This window comes from Salvelinus fontinalis, unplaced genomic scaffold, assembly GCF_029448725.1.
Source record: "Salvelinus fontinalis isolate EN_2023a unplaced genomic scaffold, ASM2944872v1 scaffold_0101, whole genome shotgun sequence".
In the NCBI taxonomy this organism is placed as follows: domain Eukaryota; kingdom Metazoa; phylum Chordata; class Actinopteri; order Salmoniformes; family Salmonidae; genus Salvelinus; species Salvelinus fontinalis.
In genome coordinates this window covers 47,774-59,931 of record NW_026600310.1, presented here as the reverse complement: position 1 = coordinate 59,931, position 12,158 = coordinate 47,774, and the positions used below count along the sequence as shown (strand labels likewise).

Genomic DNA, 12,158 nt, shown 5'->3' with positions numbered 1-12,158 from the left:
CTCCTCAGTGTACAGTGGCAAGAAAAAGTATGTGAACCCTTTACCTGGATTTCTGCATAAATTGGTCATAAAATTTGATCTGATCTTCATCTAAGTCACAACAATAGACAAACACAGTCTGCTTGAACTAATAAAACACAAACAATTATACATTTTCATGTCTTTATTGAACACACCGTGTAAACATTCACAGGGAAAAATATGTGAACTCTTGGATTTAATAACTGGTTGACCCTCCTTTGGCAGCAATAACCTCAACCAAACGTTTTCTGTAGTTGTGGATCAGACCTGCACAACGTTAGGAGGAATTCTGGACCATTCCTCTTTACAAAACTGTTTCAGTTCAGCAATATTCTTGGGATGTCTGGTGTGAACTGCTCTCTTGAGGTCACGCCACAGCATCTCAATCGGGTTGAGGTCAGGACTCTGACTGGGCCACTCCAGAAGGCGTGTTTTTGGTTCTGTTGAAACAATTCTGTTGATTTACTTCTGTGTTTTGGGTCGTTGTCCTGTTGCATCACCCAACATCTCTTCAGCTTCAATTTGCGGACAGATAGCGTTACATTCTCCGGCAAAATGTCTTGATAAACTTGGGAATTCATTGTTCCGTCTATGATAGCAAGCTGTCCAGGCCCTGAGGCAGCAAAGCAGCCCCAAACCATGATGCTCCCTCCACCAGACTTTACAGTTGGGATGAGGTTTTGATGTTGGTGTGCTGTGTCTTTTTTTCTCCACATAGTGTTGTGTTCCTTCCAAACAACTCAACTGTAGTTTCATCTGTCCACAGAATATTTAGCCAGTAGCGCTGTGGAACATCCAGGTGCACTTTTGTAAACTCCAGATGTTTTTATTGGACAGCAGTGTCTTCTTCCGTGGTGTCCTCCCATGAACACCATTCTTGTTTAGTGTTTAACGTATCGTATGACTCGTCAACAGCGATGTTAGCATGTTCCAGAGGTTTCTGTAAGTCTTTAGCTGACACTCTAGGATTCTTCTTAACCTCATTGAGCGTTCTGCGCTGTGCTCTTGCAGTCATCTTTGCAGGACGAACACTCCTAGGGAGAGTAGCAACAGTGATGAACTTTCTCCATTTATAGACTATTTGTCTTACTGTGGACTGATGAAGATCAAGGCTTTTAAAGATACTTGTGTAATCCTTTCCAGCTTTATGCAAGTCAACAATTCTTAATTTGAGGTCTTCTGAGATCTTTTGTTTGAGGCATGGGTCACATCAGGCAATGCTTCTTGTGAATAACAAACTAACATTTTGTGAGTGGTGTTTATAGGGCAGGGCAGCTCTAACCAACATCTCCAATCTCAGACTGTGTGAGTGTTGTTTATAGGGCAGGGCAGCTCTAACCAACATCTCCAATCTCATCTCATTGATTGGACTCCAGGTTAACTGACTCCTGACTCCTTTTATCTTTTAGAGAAGTCATTAGCCTTGGGGTTCACATCCAACCTGCACTGTGAATGTTTAAATGATGTATTCAATATAGACAAGAGAAATACAATGATTGGTATTATTTTTAATAAGTTTAAGCACACAATGTGTGTGTATTGTTGTGAGTTAGATTACCAATTTATGCAGAAATAGAGGTATTTCCAAAGGCTTCACATACTTTGTATTGCTACTGTATATACAGCGCCTTTGGGAAGTATTCAGACCTCTTGACCTTTTCCACATTTTGTTAGGTTACAGCCTTGGAAACGTTTGCAGTTTCTGATGTTTTTTAAATATATTTTTACGGAAATATTACATTTGCATAAGTATTCAGACCCTTTACTCAGTACTTTGTTGAAGCACTTTTGGTCTATGGCACTGCATCGCGGTGCTAGCTGCGCCACCAGAGTCTCTGGGTTCGCACCCAGGCTGGGCTGGGTTCGCGCCCAGGCTCTGTCGCAGCCGGCCGCAACCGGGAGGTCCGTGGGGCGACGCACAATTGGCATAGCGTCGTCCGGGTTAGGGAGGGTTTGGCCGGTAGGGATATCCTTGTCTCAGTATGTAAAAAATGTAATAAAATGTATGCACTCTACTGTAAGTCACTCTGGATAAGAGCGTCTGCTAAATGACTAAAAATGTAAAATGTAAAATTGAGTCTTCTTGGGTATGATGCTACAAGCTTGGCACACCTGTATTTGGGGAGTTTCTCCCATTCTTCTCTGCAGATCCTCTCAAGCTCTGTCAGGTTGAATGGTTAGCGTCTCTCCAGAGATGTTCAATCGGGTTCAAGTCCGGGCTCTGGCTGGGCCACTCAAGGTCATTCAGAGACTTGTCCCGAAACCACTCCTTATTCTACGATGTAGAAAATGGTCAAAAAAAGAATAACCCGGGCATGAGTAGGTGTTTTTTGACTGGTCCTGGAAATACAGGCTGTAAAGTATATACAGGATGTTTTCATTAAAGATCTCTCTGCACTCCGTTCATCTTTGCTTCGATCCTGACTAGTCTCCCAGTCCCTGCCACTGTAGGGATGGTTCCAGGTTTCCTCCAGACGTGACGTTTGGCATTCAGGCCAAAGAGTTCAATCTTGCTTTCATCAGACCAGAGAATCTTGTTTCTCATGGTCTGATGGTCTTTTGATGCCTTTTGGCAAACTCCAAGTGGGCCGCCATGTTTCTTTCACTGAGGAGTGGCTTCTGTCTGGCCACTCTATCATAAGGCCTGATTGGTAGAGTGCCTCAGAGATGGTTGTCCTTCTGGAAGGTTTTCCCATCTCCACAGAGGAACTCTGGAGCTCTGTTAGAGTGACCATCGGGTTCTTTGTCACCTCCCTGACCAAGGCCCTTCTCCCCTGATTGCTCAGTTTAGCTGGGCGGCCCAAACGTACCAAACATCTTCCATTAAAGAATGATGGAGGCCACTGCGTTCTCATGGACCTTCAATGCTGCAGACATGTGTTGGTTCCCTTCCCCAGATCTGTGCCTCAACACAATCCTGTCTCAGAGCGCTACAGACAATTCCTTCGACCTCATGGCTTGGTTTTTGCTCTGACATGCACTGTCAACTGTCAGACCTTATATAGACAGGTGTGTGCCTTTCCAAATAATGTCCAATCAATTTAATTTACCACAGGTGTACTCCAATCAAGTTGTAGAAATATCTCATGAATGATCAATGGAAACAGGATGCACCTGAGCTCAATTTCGAGTATCATTCCAAAGGGTCGGAATACTTATGTGAATAAGTTATTTCAGTTTTTTTATTTTTAATAAATAAGCAAATAATTATAAACCATTTTTTTGCTTTGTCATTATGGGGTATTGTGTGTAGATTGCTGAGGATTATTTGAGAATAAGGCTAGCATATCAAAATGTGGAAAAAGTCAATCAATCTGAATATTTCCCCCGAAGGCACTGTGTGTTTACATGCTGAAGGTTGAGTGTTAATTCCATGGTGACATGATTGGCAGGGAGCTTTGGGTAGAGACAGGAGAGACCTAAGGAGGGGAGGTAGCTGCACAGAGACCTGGGTGATTAGCAGGGAGCTTTGGGTAGAGACAGGAGAGACCTAAGGAGGGGAGGTAGCTGCACAGAGACCTGGGTGATTAGCAGGGAGCTTTGGGTAGAGACAGGAGAGACCTAAGGAGGGGAGGTAGCTGGACAGAGACCTGGGTGATTAGCAGGGAGCTTTGGGTAGAGACAGGAGAGACCTAAGGAGGGGAGGTAGCTGGACAGAGACCTGGGTGTAGTGATATACTATTACAGACACCACTGCAGGGCCATGCTGCGATTCCAGGTAGCTGTGTTACATGCTGTAGACATCTGGTGTATGAGGCCTGTTGATGACTGATAAAGTTGATGACCTTGGGAGACACCATGCGTGGAAGACCTCAGAGGGCTAGATGATCACAGGAATCACTTTGTTGCCTAGCGCTGCATGTGGCATCGCTCATTTGCATGTTTCTCTCTCTCTCCCCTATTGTGATAAGTGACATGGGCTTCTCATGGTAATCAGAACATATTGCAGAAACCCTCCCTCACTTTGATCAGCCGATTAATAACGGTTAAGATTAACAGTTTGTCAACCTCAGAAGCCATTATCAATCTTCTCAGTCTTCTGTGATGATATGGGATTCATTAGTTGGACTTGTGAAAGCAAAAGTCCCATTTTTAAATAATGTACAATTTATTTCAGACTTTTTCTTTGCAACGCTACTCCTCTTACACCATTTTAATCTAGAAACGACATTCAAACTTTTAAATGTGCTTACCGTTCTGGAATAGTCTGCTATTATACAACTTTTTGAAAGAATATATATTTTAAACTATTAAACTCTTTGTCCTAAAAACAACTCATCAACTCTAATGGAATTGCATCAGCATTCTAATGTTCCCATTGTTTAAAACTCCCACGACTTCCACCATTAACATTCTAATGCTCCCATTGTTTAAAAACTCCCATGACTTCCAACATTAACATTCTAATGCTCCCATAGTTTAAAAACTCCCATGACTTCCAACATTAACATTCTAATGCTCATATTGTTTAAAAACTCCCATGACTTCCACCATTAACATTCTAATGCTCCCATAGTTTAAAAACTCCAATGACTTTCAACATTAACATTAAAATGCTCCCATTGTTAAAAACTCCCATGACTTCCAACATTAACATTCTAATGTTCCCATTGTTTAAAAACTCCCATGACTTCCAACATTAACATTATAATTCTCCCATTGTTTAAAAACTCCCATGACGTCCAACATTAACATTATAATGTTCCCATTGTTTAAAACTCCCATGACTTCCACCATTAACATTCCTAATGCTCCCATTGTTTAAAAACTCCCATGACTTCCACCATTAACATTCTAATGCTCCCATTGTTTAAAAACTCCCATGACTTCCAACATTAACATTCTAATGCTCCCATTGTTTAAAAACTCCTACGACTTCCACCATTAACATTATAATGTTCCCCATGTTAAAAACTCCCATGACTTCCAACATTAACATTCTAATGCTCCCATAGTTTAAAAACTCCCATGACTTCCAACATTAACATTCTAATGCTCATATTGTTTAAAAACTCCCATGACTTCCAACATTAACATTCTAATGCTCCCATAGTTTAAAAACTCCCATGACTTCCAACATTAACATTCTAATGCTCCCATAGTTTAAAAACTCCCATGACTTCCAACATTAACATTCTAATGCTCATATTGTTTAAAAACTCCCATGACTTCCACCATTAACATTCTAATGCTCCCATTGTTTAAAAACTCCCATGACTTCCAACATTAACATTCTAATGCTCCCATTGTTAAAAACTCCCACGACTTCCAACATTAACATTCTAATGCTCATATTGTTTAAAAACTCCCATGACTTCCACCATTAACATTCTAATGCTCCCATTGTTTAAAAACTCCAATGACTTTCAACATTAACATTAAAATGCTCCCATTGTTAAAAACTCCCATGACTTCCAACATTAACATTCTAATGTTCCCATTGTTTAAAAACTCCCATGACTTCCAACATTAACATTATAATGCTCCCATTGTTTAAAAACTCCCATGACTTCCAACATTAACATTCCTAATGCTCCCATTGTTTAAAAACTCCCATGACTTCCAACATTAACATTCTAATGCTCCCATTGTTTAAAAACTCCCATGACTTCCACCATTAACATTATAATGATCCCATTGTTAAAAACTCCCTCGACTTCCACCATTAACATTCTAATGCTCCCATTGTTTAAAAACTCCCATTACTTCCAACATTAACATTATAATGCTCCCATTGTTAAAAACTCCCACGACTTCCACCATTAACATTCTAATGCTCCCATTGTTTAAAAACTCCCATTCCTTCCAACATTAACATTATAATGCTCCCATTGTTAAAAACTCCCACGACTTCCACCATTAACATTATAATGCTCACATTGTTTAAAAACTCACATGACTTCCAACATTAACATTCCTAATGCTCCCATTGTTTAAAAACTCCCATGACTTCCAACATTAACATTATAATGCTCACATTGTTTAAAAACTCCCATGACTTCCAACATTAACATTATAATGCTCACATTGTTTAAAAACTCCCATGACTTCCAACATTAACATTCCTAATGCTCCCATTGTTTAAAAACTCCCATGACTTCCAACATTAACATTCCTAATGTTCCCATTGTTTTAAAACTCTCATGACTTCCAACATTAACATTCTAATGTTCCCATTGTTAAAAACTCCCATGACTTCCAACATTAACATTCTAATGATCTCATTGTTAAAAACTCCCATGACTTCCAACATTCTATTTACTGGAAACAATGTAACATCAACTACATTTTATCTCAACTTTGAAAAGCGACATTTTGACCACCTTCCCAACAACTTACATAAAGACGTAGTGTATTATATCTTGGTCTACTTCTGCTATTCCAATCTGAAATCAGAATGTAAAATGTGACTCATTTCATGAAAACTAGGCTTATGTCTCGCATCACTACTTCACAGGAGAGCCATTTGAATGTAAAAAAATTGTTTTTAATCGAACAAATGCGTTTTTTGGCAGAAATGCATTCTGGAACAGGTGAACTGTCATTTTCCTTAATAACATGTATGCCATCTGTAAATACAATAAAATTGTTAAATTAATAGCCAAGTTGGTTTAGTCACAGAAAAAGTCAGGGACCTTCCCCCGCTAGCCATGATTGGCTGAGATAATGGGTGGGCTGGACATGCTGAGAGATAAGTTTGGATTGGTCTGCCATGTAGTACGCTTCTGTCTATAACATGAGATGGTCAGTATCTAGATAATCCTTTCTAATGGAGCTTTTTATAAAGACATCAGGTAGTAGAACTGCATCAGTGTTGCTCTCCACTTCCTGGAGGACCGAGTTTTGAAATCAGAGGAATGTACGGTGGAATTAGAGTATGGTAGCTAAGGAGATGGAGAAAATGATGGCTTTTGATTGAGAAAATGCAGATGTGGAGGCTGTTGTGTAAAACGCCTGTCTCCGGATTACATCTTCAAACTAAGGGCAACCGTGGCAGAGGGAGAAGTGTCTATCTATGTATTCACGTAAAATAATCTAGCTAGCTACTTTTTCAAATATTACACCTTTCTAATTGTGTCAAAGTCCTTTCCATTTCAAGCTAAAGCGTACTGTTAGCTAGCTAGCTCACTAGCTCACTAACTAATGTTATGTGTATGATCTGGTAGTAGTATTTAATAATGTAATGATTTACTGGACTAGATAAACACTGGTAGTAGTATTTATAGATGTAATGATTTACTGGACTAGGTAAACAGTGGTAGTAGTATTTATAGATGTAATGATTTACTGGACTAGGTAAACAGTGGTAGTAGTATTTATAGATGTACTGGACTAGGTAAACAGTGGTAGTAGTATTTATAGATGTACTGGACTAGGTAAACAGTGGTAGTAGTATTTAATGATGTACTGGACTAGGTAAACAGTGGTAGTAGTATTTAATGATGTACTGGACTAGGTAAACAGTGGTAGTAGTATTTATAGATGTACTGGACTAGGTAAACAGTGGTAGTAGTATTTAATGATGTACTGGACTAGGTAAACAGTGGTAGTAGTATTTAATGATGTACTGGACTAGGTAAACAGTGGTAGTAGTATTTAATGATGTACTGGACTAGGTAAACAGTGCTAGTAGTATTTATAGATGTAATTATTTACTGGACTAGGTAAACAGTGGTAGTAGTATTTAATGATGTAATTATTTACTGGACTAGGTAAACAGTGGTAGTAGTATTTAATGATGTAATGATTTACTGGACTAGGTAAACAGTGGTAGTAGTATTTATAGATGTAATGATTTACTGGACTAGGTAAACAGTGGTAGTAGTATTTAATGATGTAATGATTTACTGGACTAGGTAAACAGTGGTAGTAGTATTTAATGATTTACTGGACTAGGTAAACAGTGGTAGTAGTATTTAATGATTTACTGGACTAGGTAAACAGTGGTAGTAGTATTTAATGATGTACTGGACTAGGTAAACAGTGCTAGTAGTATTTAATGATGTACTGGACTAGGTAAACAGTGGTAGTAGTATTTAATGATGTAATGATTTACTGGGCTAGGTAAACAGTGGTAGTAGTATTTAATGATGTAATGATTTACTGGACTAGGTAAACAGTGGTAGTAGTATTTAATGATTTACTGGACTAGGTAAACAGTGGTAGTAGTATTTAATGATTTACTGGACTAGGTAAACAGTGGTAGTAGTATTTAATGATGTAATTATTTACTGGACTAGGTAAACAGTGGTAGTAGTATTTAATGATGTAATGATTTACTGGACTAGGTAAACAGTGGTAGTAGTATTTAATGATTTACTAGACTAGGTAAACAGTGGTAGTAGTCTTTAATGATTTACTGGACTAGGTAAACAGTGGTAGTAGTATTTAATGATGTAATTATTTACTGGACTAGGTAAACAGTGGTAGTAGTATTTAATGATGTAATTATTTACTGGACTAGGTAAACAGTGGTAGTAGTATTTAATGATTTACTGGACTAGGTAAACAGTGGTAGTAGTATTTAATGATGTAATGATGTACTGGACTAGGTAAACAGTAGTAGTATTTAATAATTTACTGGACTAGGTAAACAGTAGTAGTAGTATTTAATGATTTACTGGACTAGGTAAACAGTGGTAGTAGTATTTAATGATGTACTGGACTAGGTAAACAGTAGTAGTAGTAGTATTTAATGATGTACTGGACTAGGTAAACAGTTTTAGTAGTATTTAATGATTTACTGGACTAGGTAAACAGTAGTAGTAGTATTTAATGATTTACTGGACTAGGTATACAGTAGTAGTAGTATTTAATGATGTACTGGACTAGGTAAACAGTAGTAGTAGTATTTAATAATTTACTGGACTAGGTAAACAGTAGTAGTAGTATTTAATGATTTACTGGACTAGGTAAACAGTAGTAGTAGTATTTAATGATTTACTGGACTAGGTAAACAGTAGTAGTAGTATTTAATGATTTACTGGACTAGGTAAACAGTAGTAGTAGTATTTAATGATTTATTGGACTAGGTAAACAGTGGTAGTAGTATTTAATGATTTACTGGACTAGGTAAACAGTCGTAGTAGTATTTAATCATGTAAGGATTTATTAGACTTGGTAAACAGTCGTAGTAGTATTTAATCATGTGGTATCCAAAAAGAGAATGGAGTTGCCGAGACGTGGAAAAGGATTTGGGCAACAAACAAGTTGATGAGAACTAAATCAATTACCCATCCATATCAGAAGCTGTGGAAAATAAACATGACTCTAAATTGGTAATGAAGGAGTGTGACCTTGGCTTATCTGTGAGCCTCAGAGCAATACGGCAGGCACCTATCCGTGCTAGCAGCTAGCATAATCCAGATTATTATCAGGTTAACGCTCTCTGAACCCAATTAGCAAGAAATACGATGCACTGATACCTCCATGTCATTAGCATTCATGCTAGTGTGTGTGTGTGTGTGTGTGTGTGTTCTTCTCTCTCTCTCTCTCTCTCTGTGTGTGTGTGTGTGTGTGTGTGTGTGTGTGTGTGTGTGTGTGTGTGTGTGTGTGTGTGTGTGTGTGTGTGTGTGTCACCCCAAAAAACAACTTTGTGCTGAAGTTGGGGGCTGTTGAAGCGTAGACAGTATGTAGAAAGAGGTTTCCTATACAAGGTGACATCCTCTGGCTGTGTTCTCTGCAGTAGCCCGTATCTCAGGGAAATGTGTCCTAGTATCCCCATCAATCTGTAGTAATGAGGTGAAAACTCTGACAATTTGATGGATCATATTTATCATAGTGATGTCTATTAGTACATCAATGTACCTCATCAACACACATTCGTAGGAAGTGGAGGTATTGTCTGTACTTTATTCAAAAGTTGAAGATAAAAATGCATAGTGGATAATTTGGTTTTTCACTGCTTGCAGAAGCCAACTTTATATTTAATTTAATGATTTGTTTTTCCCCAAACGGAATGCTATAAAATGAGTTAACTCTTTATTTGGATAGTCCATTTGTCCATGCTCACCTGACTTAGTAACATTACAGCTAACTATCTATTAACCGTAGATCTAACCCTAACCCTAACTATCTTTTAACCCTAACCTAACCCTAACTATCTATTAACCCTAGACTTAACCCTAACCTAACCCTAACTATCTATTAACCCTAACCTAACCCTAACTATCTATTAACCCTAACTATCTATTAACCCTAGACTTAACCCTAACCTAACCCTAACTATCTATTAACCCTAACCTAACCCTAACTATCTATTAACCCTAACCCTAACTATCTATTAACCCTAGACTTAACCCTAACCCTAACCCTAACTATCTATTAACCCTAACCTAACCCTAACTATCTATTAACCCTAACCCTAACTATCTATTAACCCTAGACTTAATCCCAACCTAACCCTAACTATCTATTAACCCTAACCTTAATATTTTATCCTAACCCTAAACTTAACCCTAACCCTTATCCTAACCCTAACGTAACCCTTACCCTAACCCTTACCCTTACCCTAAACTTAACCCTAACCCTTATCCTAACCCTAAACTTAACCCTTACCCTTATCCTAACCCTAAACTTAACCCTTATCCTTATCCTAACCCTTACCCTAAACGTAACCCTTACCCTTACCCCAAACTTAACCCTTACCCTTACCCTTATCCTAACCCTAAACTTAACCCTAACCCTTATCCTAACCCTAACGTAACCCTTACCCTAACTCCAAACCTAACCCTAAACGTAACCCTTACCCTAACCCTTATTCTAACCTTAACCCTTACCCTAACCCTAAACGTAACCCTTACCCTAACCCTTATCCTAACCCTAACCCTAACCCTTATCCTAACCCTTATCCTAACCCTTATTCTAACCCTAACCCTTATCCTAACCCTAACCCTTATTCTAACCCTAACCCTTATCCTAACCCTAACCCTTATTCTAACCCTAACCCTTATTCTAACCCTAACCCTTATCCTAACCCTTATTCTAACCCTAACCCTTACCCTTATTCTAACCATAACCCTTATTCTAACCCTTACCCTTATTCTTACCCTAACAATTACCCTAACCCTTACCCTAACCCTTACCCTAACCCTTATTCTAAACATAACCCATACCCTTACCCTTATTCTAACCATAACCCTTATCCTAACCCTTATTCTAACCCTAACCCTTATCCTAACCCTAACCCTTATTCTAACCCTAACCCTTATCCTAACCCTTATCCTAACCCTAACCCTTATTCTAACCCTAACCCTTATCCTAACCCTTATTCTAACCCTAACCCTTACCCTAATCCTAACCCTTATTCTAACCCTAACCATAACCTTATCAAGCAGTTGCTTATCAATAGGTAGTGTGTTGACAGGGAGCTATCCATATAGTGTAATCTATAATGACAAAAGGAAGTCAACATATATTATGATTAGACTTCCTGTTGAGGGGTTTCCTGAACGTCTAAGACATGCTGCTGGAGAAAACGGATATTATGATTAGACTTCCTGTTGAGGGGTTTCCTGAACGTCTAAGACATGCTGCTGGAGAAAACGGCCTCTGAAGTCGTCAAACACCACTTCCTGTTGTTATGTTTAGAGAGGCCTATTAAATCTATCAGTCATTAACTTTTGTAGTCGTATTTTGTTGCTCCGGTGTTGTAAAAACAGTGGTCTCTCTGCTGTTTGATTATCTTAGTTACAGTGTCCTCTGTAATTATTGAGACAGTGTTTTCTCTTCTTATGGCTCTATACTCCAACAGTTTGGATTTTAAATCAAACCATGATTATGAGTGCAGACTGTCAGCTTTAATTTGATGGTGTTCTCATCCATACCGGGTGAACCGTTTTAAATTACAGCACTTTCTGTGCGTAGTACCCCAATTTTAGTGGACCTAAAGTATTGGGAAAAAATCACTTGTGTATTAAAGGAGTAAAAAGTGAAGTATTTGGTCCCATATTTACAGCATGCAATGACTATATCAAGCTTTTGACTGTACAAATATGTTGGATGCATTTGCTGTTCGTTTTGGGTGTGTTTTAGATTATGTTGTGCCTATTAGAAATGAATGGTAAATAATGTATTGTGTCACTTTGTAGTCAGTTTTATTGTAAATAAGAATACAAAAATCAAAAGGCACTCGCTCA

The 12,158-nt window shown here is 38.4% G+C and overlaps 1 long non-coding RNA gene across 8 annotated transcripts in view; it reads left to right on the top strand.

Annotated features, from left to right (window-relative positions):
• Positions 1–1,844, top strand: part of LOC129843259 (uncharacterized) — a 6,491-nt gene extending 4,647 nt beyond the window's left edge. For 2 of the 8 annotated variants that reach the window (XR_008757802.1, XR_008757803.1), the window contains one exon: positions 1–1,844. This exon is cut by the window's left edge and continues 1,738 nt beyond it. This is a non-coding gene — a long non-coding RNA (uncharacterized LOC129843259). The other 6 variants (XR_008757800.1, XR_008757801.1, XR_008757796.1 and 3 more) reach the window with 5 other exon arrangements.
• Positions 1,845–12,158: the final 10,314 nt, after the last annotated feature.